At 39.4% G+C, this 11,744-nt stretch overlaps 1 pseudogene; it reads right to left on the bottom strand.

The window, feature by feature from the left end:
- LOC137634889 (uncharacterized) overlaps positions 1-2,764 on the bottom strand; it is a 3,741-nt pseudogene extending 977 nt beyond the window's left edge.
- Between the last annotated feature and the right edge of the window lie 8,980 nt (positions 2,765-11,744).

The following is an 11,744-nucleotide window of genomic DNA, read 5'->3' as shown; positions in this document are numbered from 1 at the left end:
CGTCTGTCACTCTAAAACGATTTAGAGACTGTGCTATTGTTAACTGTATTTAAACAGACTGCATCATCCCCTTCTGTGGCAGTTATCATCCCCTTCTGTGTCAGTTCCAGCACGATTCACTAAAGAAGAAGCTGATGAAAAAAATGTTAACCTACAGCCGTAAAAACAGCACCTTGTTGGGGTTGGTGAACGTGATGACGAGATCCTCCGGTGAAAATTGAGCCATTCTGAAGGACAGTAGCAGGACATGTTAGCGTCTTGTTTCTCACACTACAGAGCTAAGTTACTTTACCAGTTGGATTTTTCTTCTTCCCTGTGGCCTTTTGGTTATAGGTATAACCAAAGGAATCTACATGGAGGGTATTTCCTCTTCTCGTAGCACATTCAATGATTTTATGCCAGGAACTTCATGAATAGTGTCATCAGGTAGAATACTTTCTTCATATTCCTCTGGCAGTGCTGGTCGGGTGCTGATGTCCGGTATAGATCCTACCTCCTCCAAACCTTCCTATTCCTCCTCCTCCAACAGATCTGTACAACATCAGTAACATCACTAATAACACCAATACCATCCTTAACAACAGTAGTAATATCCCTAACATCAGTAACATCCTTAACAACAACAGTAACATCACTATCATCAGTAACATCCCTAACAACAACAGTAACATCACTAACATCCCTAACAACATCAGTAACATCACTAATAACATCAATATCATCCATAACAACATCAGTAACATCCCTAACAACATCAGTAACATCCCTATCAACATCAGTAACACCACTAACATCAGTAACACCCTAACAACATCAGTAACATCACTAATAACAACAGTAACATATATCCTAATTTGTATTGGGGACCAACAGAGTAAAGTCGGGTTCATATGGATTATGATAACACTAACAACAACAACAATAACAATAACAATAATAATAATTGTAATAATAATAATAATAATAAAAAACGCCTTCATTATCTACTGGTCGGGTGCTAATGTCATCAAGAGGTAAAGCTTCCAAAATTTACCTTCTACTTCAGAACATTTTATGCAGATCCAGTGCATGTGTAGCTCCTCTTTCACCATGGAACGATAATCCATGATGGAGAATGATAACAGAAATAGATATTCATGACTTGTAGGGTTGCTTTTGAAGCATTTTGAAGCTTCATTTTAATGAGTCCCAGCGAAGCAGACGAGTATCAACCCGTCACCCAAAAATTGAAGCTCGCCACTAAGTGTATAATTGCTAGTGATCGTGAGAATATTTAACCGAGCTGCAGTCTTCAACTTAGCCTTCAAATATATTCATGGGGCAACGACTGAAAATTTAAATTTGGTGTTTATACATATATATTCTCTGTTAGTTTAACTATTTCTAAACATAAGTTGTACTAACATATAAGTAGCCAGTCAGCCATTAGTCAACAGGACTCATAGAATTGTTAAGTGTTGTTTTTATTTTCTTGTATTTCTTAATCATTTTTTTTTTATATCAATTTGCTAGTCTATTCGTTTATTGTCTGTAGTTGCCGGCCGGCACGCGCCGGCACGTACCGGCGTGTGTTGGCTGGCACAATAGCAGGCGATTTACAGTAGTTGCTATATTCGTAGTGTAGTACACACTGCATTAGTAGAAACTGCTGTACAGAGTTTGTGATAACACTAAAGTTTTTCATCATACTTAATGTTATCTTGTACAACCTTTTGTTGAGACCGTACTTTATATAGAAAGTGAGTTCTTTCTGTATTCTTTCAATCCCGTATATTAAAACTACACATTGAATTTCCGTTTAGGAAATTACATAAGGTATTCTAGCATAGAATTAACCTTAGTTTTAATATTTTGGGAGGTTACGGCAATTGACTGGACAGGAAATACAAGTATGTGTCTTTCCTTCTTTCTTTATAGCTTTTCTATATAAGCTAAATGTTTCAATATAATTGAAAAGCCTTCACTTGATACTCATGGATTTTTCTTCTCTTTACAGGAGGACCATCCGAAGTACGGGAGAGTGTTCTGTAATGTCCGCAGTAAGTACTTCTGTGGACATCAACATTGTAGGAGGCACGCAGCATGCGCAGCCTCCAGAGGTGATCTCCGGTATTGGGACCCTGATTACTGAGGCTTTTGACCACCCCAAGTCGACGGAGTCAAGGGATGCTGCCAGGGAAAAGTTGCGATCCTGGGTGAGGGGTTTTCAGAAAAACACCTCGGGCCCCTACCTTCCAAATGAGAAGATGAGGGCCTACCTTTTCCCTAAAGCATCGGCTGATGCAATCATCCCCCAGCCTCAGGTGGAGATACCAACTGCCCAGAATCCGGTGGATTCTGAAGTCTCGACCGCCCTTCAAGACATCCAATTGGACGATAGGATGTCGGAGGTGTCGGATTCTACAGAGAAGGACCTTCTAGGAGAAGCTCAAGAGGAGGAGCTGTGCCAGGCTCCTCAAGTAGAAGAGGAAGAAATCGATGAGGTGTCGGTTACATCGGTTCCGGACCCAGAACCTGTTCCCTCTACATCGTCTGCTATCCCAGATGACCTGGGAAGGACTCTTTCTTCTATTGTTGAGATGATCCAACAAATTCAGAAGAAGAATGATGAGAAGGAGGCTGCAATGAAACTGGAGATACGTAGACTTACAGCATCAAGTGGGCCCCAGAAGCGACTCAACGTGGAGGATCTTCCTTTGTGCTCCGATACCAATCTTTGGAGGTATGCCGAACACATGCCAATGACAATCGGGAAGATCGTCATATCTGAAAAGTTGGGAGCAATTCCCCTGGAAGAGGTGAAATTTTGGCCAAATAAGGATTCCTACCCGGACGGTTATGTCCGCCTTAGGAAGGAGCCAGCCTCAAAGGAGGAGACTGAGCCGAAGGAGGTCATAGTTTTGGACCATAGTAAAGCTCAAGCGTTACTATCGAGCTCGATGAAAGAGAGGGGCTTAACGAACTCTAAGGTGCCAGCCTTGAGTAAGAAGCTTCCCCCTTTTTGTGGCCTCTCCTACCAGAGCCTTTCCCTTCATGGAAAAGGGATATAAGGCAGCCTTAAAGGCGGTGGAGGCAGGGAAACCATGCCCCTCCTTGGAGGAGTGCAAGCCGTTATCTCTGACCTTGCCCTTGGACCAAGAAGACTGGAAGGACGTACACCTTACCTTCTCAGTCGGGAAGCTGGAAGCTGATATTGCTGAACGTCAGTTCGGTGAGGATCTCCCTAAGCTGTCGGAGATTCTCTTGCGCAGAGAGCAAGAGACGAAGGAAAGACTTGCGGCATCGATGTCGTTGCAAACGACATTAGAAACAATGGCAAGTGACCCCAAGATCCAGGACATGTTCATGGTAGTGGCTAAAACTCATCTGGCCACAGTTACGAAGGATCTCTATAGCTTTATTAAAGCTAGAAGAGCCTGTAGAGAGTTCGTGTTCGCCTCGGCTGCGGTGAGGCACGAACCGAAGAAACTGATCTCCTCTCGTATCTGGGGTAAAGACCTCTTTCCCAATGATGTGGTTAAAGAGGTAGTAGACAAGGCCGCCACAGAGAATAGGAACCTTCCCAAAAAGTGGGGCATAGATCTTAAGAGGAAGTCTTCCCAGGATGAGGGTCCCCAACCCAAGAGGAAGACAAAAAGGCCTAGGCCATCTTCTCGGCCGGCTATACCTTACCAACAGCAACAACTTCCTGTGACCGCGGTGCCTCAGATAATGGCACAACCTCCAACCATGTACCAACTGGTACCTCAACAAGTGGCGACTCAGTCGCCAGTTTTTAACCCAGCCTTCGAAAGGCAGGCCTCTTCCTTTCATTCGAGGGCTAGAGGAACAGCCAGAGGTTCTTCTAGACGCCCTTCAAGAGGAAGGGGATCCAGGGGAGGACGCGGTCAAGGAGGCAAGGCCTCAGGTCCACAACAGCAGAAGTGAGATACTTCCAGTAGGAGGGAGGCTACAGCTATTTAGGGATCGCTGGACCTTCGATCCCTGGGCCCACAGCCTAATAAAGAATGAACTAGGTTGGAGTTGGAGCAGCCCTCCACCTCAATTTCCTCAATTCTCCCAACACTCAACCCCCGTTCTGGAAGAATACGTCCGAGATCTCTTAGACAAAAGAGTGATACGGAAAGTTAAGTCCATCAAATTCCAAGGGAGGCTGTTTTGTGTTCCAAAGAAGGACTCAGAAAAACTCAGAGTCATTCTAGACTTGTCGCCACTCAACAAGTTCATAATGAACTATAAGTTCAGAATGCTCACACTTCAACACATAAGGACCCTACTGCCCAAGAGGGCATATACTGTCTCTATACACTTGTCTGATGTTTATTGGCATGTTCCAATTAATTGCCACCTCTCCTCCTACCTAGGCTTCAAGTTACATACAAAACTTCACGCCTTCAGAGCCATGCCTTTCGCGCTAAACATAGCCCCAAGGATTTTCACGAAGCTCGCGAACGCAGCCGTCCGTCAATTACGCCTAAAGGGGGTCCAAGTAGTAGCCTACTTGGACGACTGGCTGGTGTGGGCAGCATCCAGGACAGAATGCATGCAAGCTTCTAAGATAGTGATCCAGTTCCTGGAACATCTGGGATTCAAGATCAATATAAAAAAGTCTCTATTTTCTCCAGCTCAAAAATTTCAGTGGTTGGGAATCCATTGGAATTTGGAGTCACATCGACTTTCCATTCCTGGGAAGAAGAGGAAGGAAATAGCAGGATCTGTCAAGAGACTGCTAAAATCCAAACGGATATCAAGACATGAACAGGAGAGAGTGCTGGGCTCTCTACAGTTTGCTTCAATAACAGATCCAGTGCTAAGAGCACAGCTAAAGGATGCAACAGGAGTCTGGAGGAAATACGCATCAAACGCGCGAAGAGATCTAATAAGACCTCTACCGACTCGACTGCGATCGCTTCACAAGCCGTGGTCCAATGCCAAGCAACTGAAGAAATCAATACTTCTTCAACCTCCTCCCCCGTCAGTAACTATCCACACAGACGCTTCAAAGGAAGGCTGGGGAGGTCACTCTCATCTGAAGAGGGTCCAAGGAGCTTGGTCCAATCTCTTCAAGTCATTTCACATCAACTTTCTAGAAGCCATGGCAGTGCTTCTGACTTTAAAGAAGGTATCTCCTCGTCACTCGACCCACATAAGACTGGTTCTAGACAGCGAGGTGATAGTGAGATGCCTGAATCGACAAGAGTCGAGGTCACCTCAAATCAACCAAGTGATGTTGGCCATTTTTCGTTTGGCAGAAAGGAAGAAATGGCACCTGTCAGCAGTTCATATTCAAGGGTTCCGCTATGTGACAGCGGACGCTCTATCCAGGTTTACACCAATAGAGTCAGAATGGTCCCTAGACGAAGGATCGTTCTCCTTCATCTCGAGTCAAGTCCCGAGCTGCAGATAGACCTCTTTGCGACGAAAGACAACAAGAAAATAGATCGTTATGTGTCCCCATACGAGGATCTGCTAGTGGAGGCCGTGGACGCTATGTCCCTAGACTGGAACAGATGGTCCGGTATTTATCTGTTCCCTCTGCACAACCTCCTTTTGAAGGTCCTTGTCAAGCTGAGATCCTTCAAAGGGAAGGCGGCAATAGTGGCCCACAAGTGGCCAAATAGCGTGTGGTTCCCTCTGGCATTGGAACTACGCCTAAAATCTGTACCGCTACGGGATCCATCCCTGTCTCAGCGAGTACAGAAGTCGACTGTCTTCGCTTCATCACAGAAAACCAGAAACCTACATCTCATGATTTTCTCTCCCTAGTTTCTTACCAAGAACATGCTACCCACCATCAGGTGGGGTCCCTAGAGAATCTGCCCTCTGAAGGAAGATGTATCTCTATGTCCAGTGGGGTGCCTAAAGGTTTATCTTCATAGAACTTCAGACTTTATGGGAGGACAGCTGTTCAGAGGAGAAACCTCGGGCTCAAGGTTTTCTATGACTAAGGGCAAAACTCACCTGTGTTATTCGCAAATCGGGTCCTGACAGTACACCCGCTAGTCATGATCCGAGAGGAGTTGTTTCTTCCATAAAATTTCCTTATTTATATGGACCTTGAACATTTTTTCGTACACCAGCTGGTGGTCATCCAAGGTGTTCTTTATGCACTATGCAAAGCAAGTGGAGCAACTCAAGTAATCTGTGGTAGCAGCAGGTAGAATCCTTTAACCTTCTGTTTTAAATCTGCGAGGAACAGTGTAATTAATTTGGGACGATTAATTAAGAGGGTGGGTGTGTAGTCACTGTGTGTGCTACACACTGAGCGATAGGCCACGAAAGTGTCCTTACGAACTGTTCTTTGACGTTGGTGAACTATAGCATAATACGGACATTTGTGCCAAGCGTTTCTTACGCTAGTATAATTTAAAAGTATACTGACTGTAGCATTATTACTAATTCAATTGAAGTGGCAAGTCTGTTTCATGGTAGATGAAACAATATTTTCTGTTGACTGTTTTCTTTGTGCTTTAATAGATATCATCCACATTTTATAAATGTTATAAAGGTAGATCTGATATGCACGTTTATTAAATTTTAATAAACTAGTTCATAGTGAACCCTGCGTTTTATTCGCCCACACTCATTTTTATTAGATGTGTACTGAGCATAAGATTAAAATATGGATATTTTTATCATGGTATGTCTTTTAAGATTGTTCCCTGATTCAAGCAAAAGTCCACTCTCCTTAACCCTTCCTTAGGAAGGGTTCAGGTGGTACCCTAACGGGAGAGTGGCAGAGATGCAAATTTGTTCCTATGCGGATATGACCTTTATCCGATAGTTATTAAGAGTGGTCACATTGGGGAAGGTGTCACAAATTCATTCTGACTTTGGCGACTCTTATACAAACTTTGCTTTATAATGTATAGGGCGAGACCACTATAGAAGCTTGTCATTTTGTCATCCATAAGTTATTATGTACTCCTCGAGACTTTTTCAGAGTCTAGTATGACTCATCCCTGTAGGGGGCAGTAAGCACTAACATAGTTCATGCTTAGATGAAATGATGTATGACAGTAACATCATAGGTCTCTAGGTCTAGACAGACCAGAAAAATACTTTCTTGGGAGTACGGCAATGATTGGGAATCCACAGATACAGTAATGCTCTGGTAAACTTCCATCAGGACGACATGGCCTGAGCCCAAAAAATGGATTTTGAGCGAAGCGAAAAATCTATTTTTGGGTGAGGTACCCATGTCGTCCTGATGGACCCGCCCTTCCTTTTATTGTAAAAGGGCTTATTGACCCCTCCCTATTATACAGGATCTGTACCACCTCGTATATCGCTACAAGGAATAAAGAGGGCGCTACCGCTGGAAACGGAATAGGAGAGATGCCTTATGAGCGGCTCTCTTTTCATTCTCGTTTCGGATTCTTGTCACTATATCCCCCTCGAAGCGTTAATACTGTTCGGGGCGAAGATAGCTATGTGACGTGTCAAGAATACGTCCTCTGATATTATGCGATATCCCTGTGAGATTATTTAGGGATATTCACTCCAGGAGTTAGAATTCTGGATACCTTAAGGTAAAATTCTCTGGGAATATCACTGTAGTCAAATATACCCTAGAAAGCTATCATTTAGGAACTTCCATCAGGACGACATGGCTACCTCACCCAAAAATAGGTTTTTCGCTTCGCTCAAAATCCGTTTATATATATATCTATCTATCTATATATATATATATATATATATATATATATATATATATATATATATATATATATATATATATATATATATATATAGATATATATATATATATATAGATATTATATATATTTATGTAAATATTATATAAGAATATTAAATATATATATGTAAATATTATATAAGAATATTATATATATACATATATATATATATATATATATATATATATATATATATATATATATATATATATATATATATATATTTATATACATACATACATATATATATACATATATAAGTAGTAATAAAATAGTCAATGCTGCTATCATCATCTTTATTCGGGAGCTTTCGACATAACTTATGTCATCTTCAGCCTATCTGCAATTATCATATGTAAAATTAATAAAATTAATAAAATCATCCTAAGTACATAGTTAGGAAGATACACTTTCATGAATTGATCAACTAGTTCTAAAATTAACCAATCAAGGAACATAAAACCTTAAAAAAAAAGACTTATTACACACAACTACATAAATATATATATATATATATATATATATATATATATATATATATATATATATATATATATATATATATATATATATATATTTAATGAGAACAGGGGAAACAAATTTTGAGCATTTCATCTTTATCAATGAAGCAATTTGGATTTAGTTAACAACACATAATCCAAAGTATGACCAGTCTCAAACATTAGTTATTTCTTGGAATAATATGGAGTATATATTGCACGTTAATAACAATATCATCCTCAGCATATGTGATTCTGTAATGCCTCCAGACGTGCTTCTGGAAAAAGGATTCCTCTCATACATGTGTCCTGCTTTGTTATAAAAGGTTTTAAGTTCTCAGATAAAATGTATAAAGCGTTTTGGCCCATCAGTATATAGCTTTTAAAATCTGATTCATAATCAATTTGAGTCTCTCTTAAAATGGATGAAAGGCTTCTCTTTTCACTCCGTCTTTGCAAGAAGTCCTTCCATGTACCATTCCATTGTCCTCAAAAGATCAGGAATAATCATGCTGCATAATTTAATTTAATTGATTGTGCTTTTATTTTATGGTGAAGGCTACTATGATTTTGATGCTCCGTACATGAAGTTGATAACTACTACTTGATTCTAGAGTATATATTATAACACTGACATAGATAACAGAGATGCCAGCGGACATCTGCTTCGGACATCTCTTCCGGGCTTTATCTTGTAAAAGGAGTAGAAATCCTACTAGTAAACTTCATTTGGTACCACTGTTTGTTACCATATCAACTTCCCTCATTTCAACGCTTGTGACGTCATTCCCTTTCAATTTCGATATGGTAACAGTTTTGTCCGATAGACACTGTTCGACCGTGTGGACGCACCTTTACATAATGACATGAAATAGTACATTTAAATTAAATTTTAAACATGTGTACCCTGTTATTGAATAGAATGGTGCTATTATGTTTGTATATTAAAGTTTAAAAATTTTGTTTACCTTTAGTGAAGTCCATATGGCTTGACAGGTTTCTGTAATTATTTTACCTAACCGTTGAGGAGACATTGCCAAAATGTATTTAAGATCTTTCTTATGATCGTCCTGTTGCTAAATATTGTAGTGTAGCAGAATGTCTTTCATGGGGGTTATTTCCTTCCTCATGCACGTGTCTTGCCACTGTATAAAATGTGCTACTGTATTCAGTAATTCATGATAAGTGCCCATATCCATTTAAAGATAATTATACCAATTATCAGGGTACAGTTTCAACCCCTCCATTAATTCGAATGAGAAAAAAAAACTTTTCTCTAGCCATCCTTTAGTCCAAAATCTCTTCTTGTGTCTGCTCTTTTTTGCAAGTCTCATATATACAACCCAAAATTGCAGTGGCATAAAGGTCATTATTATGCAGCGGTTCCGCCATAGGCGTTAACTGCTCTACTGTCCAGACTGAAATGACATGTTTTTGATCTGATCGTAGCATGAGTGCTCACCTGTACAATTTCAAAGCCCTGTCCACTACAATCTGATTTCTCAATGAAGTCGCTAGTGAATGGGAAGCTTTAGACAGTTATAACAATTCAATAGGTCAAGTTCAATTTAGCCTTGAAATTTTTTTATTTTTAAACATGATTTGTGTATTCCATAAACAAAATAAATCAAGCTAGACCGATTATATATTTTAGGTTATATAGAGGATCCATTTACCTATCTTCCAGTATAAAGTGATTGACAATAGAGTAATTCTAGGGGATATAAATATTCAAACCACAACTATAAATGACCCCAACACTTCCACCACCCCCAACAACACCAGCAACAACACCAACACCAGCCCCTAAACCTCTCTCAAAAAGACCTACGAAAGCTTCTCCGACACAACAGCAGCTCCCATTGCACGGGACTTCCCTCTACCAACACTGGCACGTTTCTTTATGTCATAGTTCAATGATGAACACATTCCCTATCACTTTCATCCACCTCACTCTGACGTCACTATCGTCTCTGAAAGTCCCTCTTTCATCACTTGGCAGATACTCGGATCCCGACATCTGATCTAAATGTTTTCGTCTGATTCTTCCCCATGCAATCGAACCGGATTTTTCTTGGTGCCAGGGTTTACGACACCGAAACCTGCTACTATAATCCAAGTTCTGCTCACTACCTTGTCTTTCCTGAAAAAAAATTACATCGCCAGCGAGGTCCCTTAGAAGTCTAATAAGACATCACTCCAGGAATTACTACCATCATTAAAAATGTTCCCAAAGTCATTATGTAACGTTTATTATAAGATGAATTAAACCAACAAGCCCAAAATATAACGAAATATACGCGCATGTGCATCCTACTATTAGGAGTCAAGATGAAATGGCTGACTATGGCGTTTGGCGCTTGGTCGTCGGATATAGAAGAATTCGTTATTTGAAGTTCTATTGAGGCGCTACCACAAACATGGGTGTGTTTTTGCTTAGGTGTGAAATTAGTTTTTTAATGAATATTTATATATATATATATATATATATATATATATATATATATATATATATATATATATATATATATATATATATATATATATATATATATATATATATTTGGGGACGTACGAGTAGGCTATATCATGACAATTGAACGTATTTCACAATCATTGGACATGAAAGAGTTAAGGTAAAAACATGCCTTAAAACTATGTTTGCTACATTAACATATGATATGGTCATAGTGTTTATACAATTTCACAAATGATATACCAGGCTGATGAGTAACACGTAATGTAATTCAAGACAGTGTCTGTTACCATAAGTTCCTTGGTATCAAGGATTTTACTGACCAAATTCAGAGTAGTTAAATAAAGCTATCCCTATTAGAATTTTAGTAAGCTCTAGACACAGTAACAACTGCTATGAACTCAAATGTAATGCTACATGACAATCCTACTCTCTCCTTACACATTTGATTGGCGGTGAGTTATGCTTTATGGTAAATAGTGATACTTTATAAACAGGTGCCATGTTTAAAAGATAAACAAATGATTTTAAGCCATATGATATTTCCAATATGTTACATTTTTCATAGCTGAGTAGACTGCTAGGTGGGAGACCAAAATAGTTTACGGACCTGAAAAGCGTTAGTAGAGTGCTGCACCACTTCAGCAGTATTCATAAGCGTAGTTTTATTACCATTTTACAAGTTCAAGGGTTAGTACACGCTCCTGACTAACGAGTGGGTCCAATATACCCGAGCCGTTACGCGGCCATGGTGTTGCGAGCATATCACTTAATAATTGTTGTGACAAATTTAAATAAATGCATAATGCTCATTGAAAGCCTATAAGAAAAATATACCCCGTGAAAACATTGCAATTTGATATAAAGTTATCTAGAACCTTCATTAAGAATATTATTAAGCAGGGTTATACCAATCATTCTATTATTATTATTATTATTTATTATTATTATTATTATTATTATTATTATTATTATTATTATTATTATTATTATTATTACTACAAGCTATGCTATAACTTTATTTGGAAAAACAAGATACTATAAGCCCAAAAGCTTCAACAGGGAAAA

The sequence above is a fragment of the Palaemon carinicauda genome, chromosome 45 (genome assembly GCF_036898095.1).
Source record: "Palaemon carinicauda isolate YSFRI2023 chromosome 45, ASM3689809v2, whole genome shotgun sequence".
Taxonomy (NCBI): Eukaryota; Metazoa; Arthropoda; class Malacostraca; order Decapoda; family Palaemonidae; genus Palaemon; species Palaemon carinicauda.
This window is presented reverse-complemented; position numbering and strand designations above follow the sequence as displayed.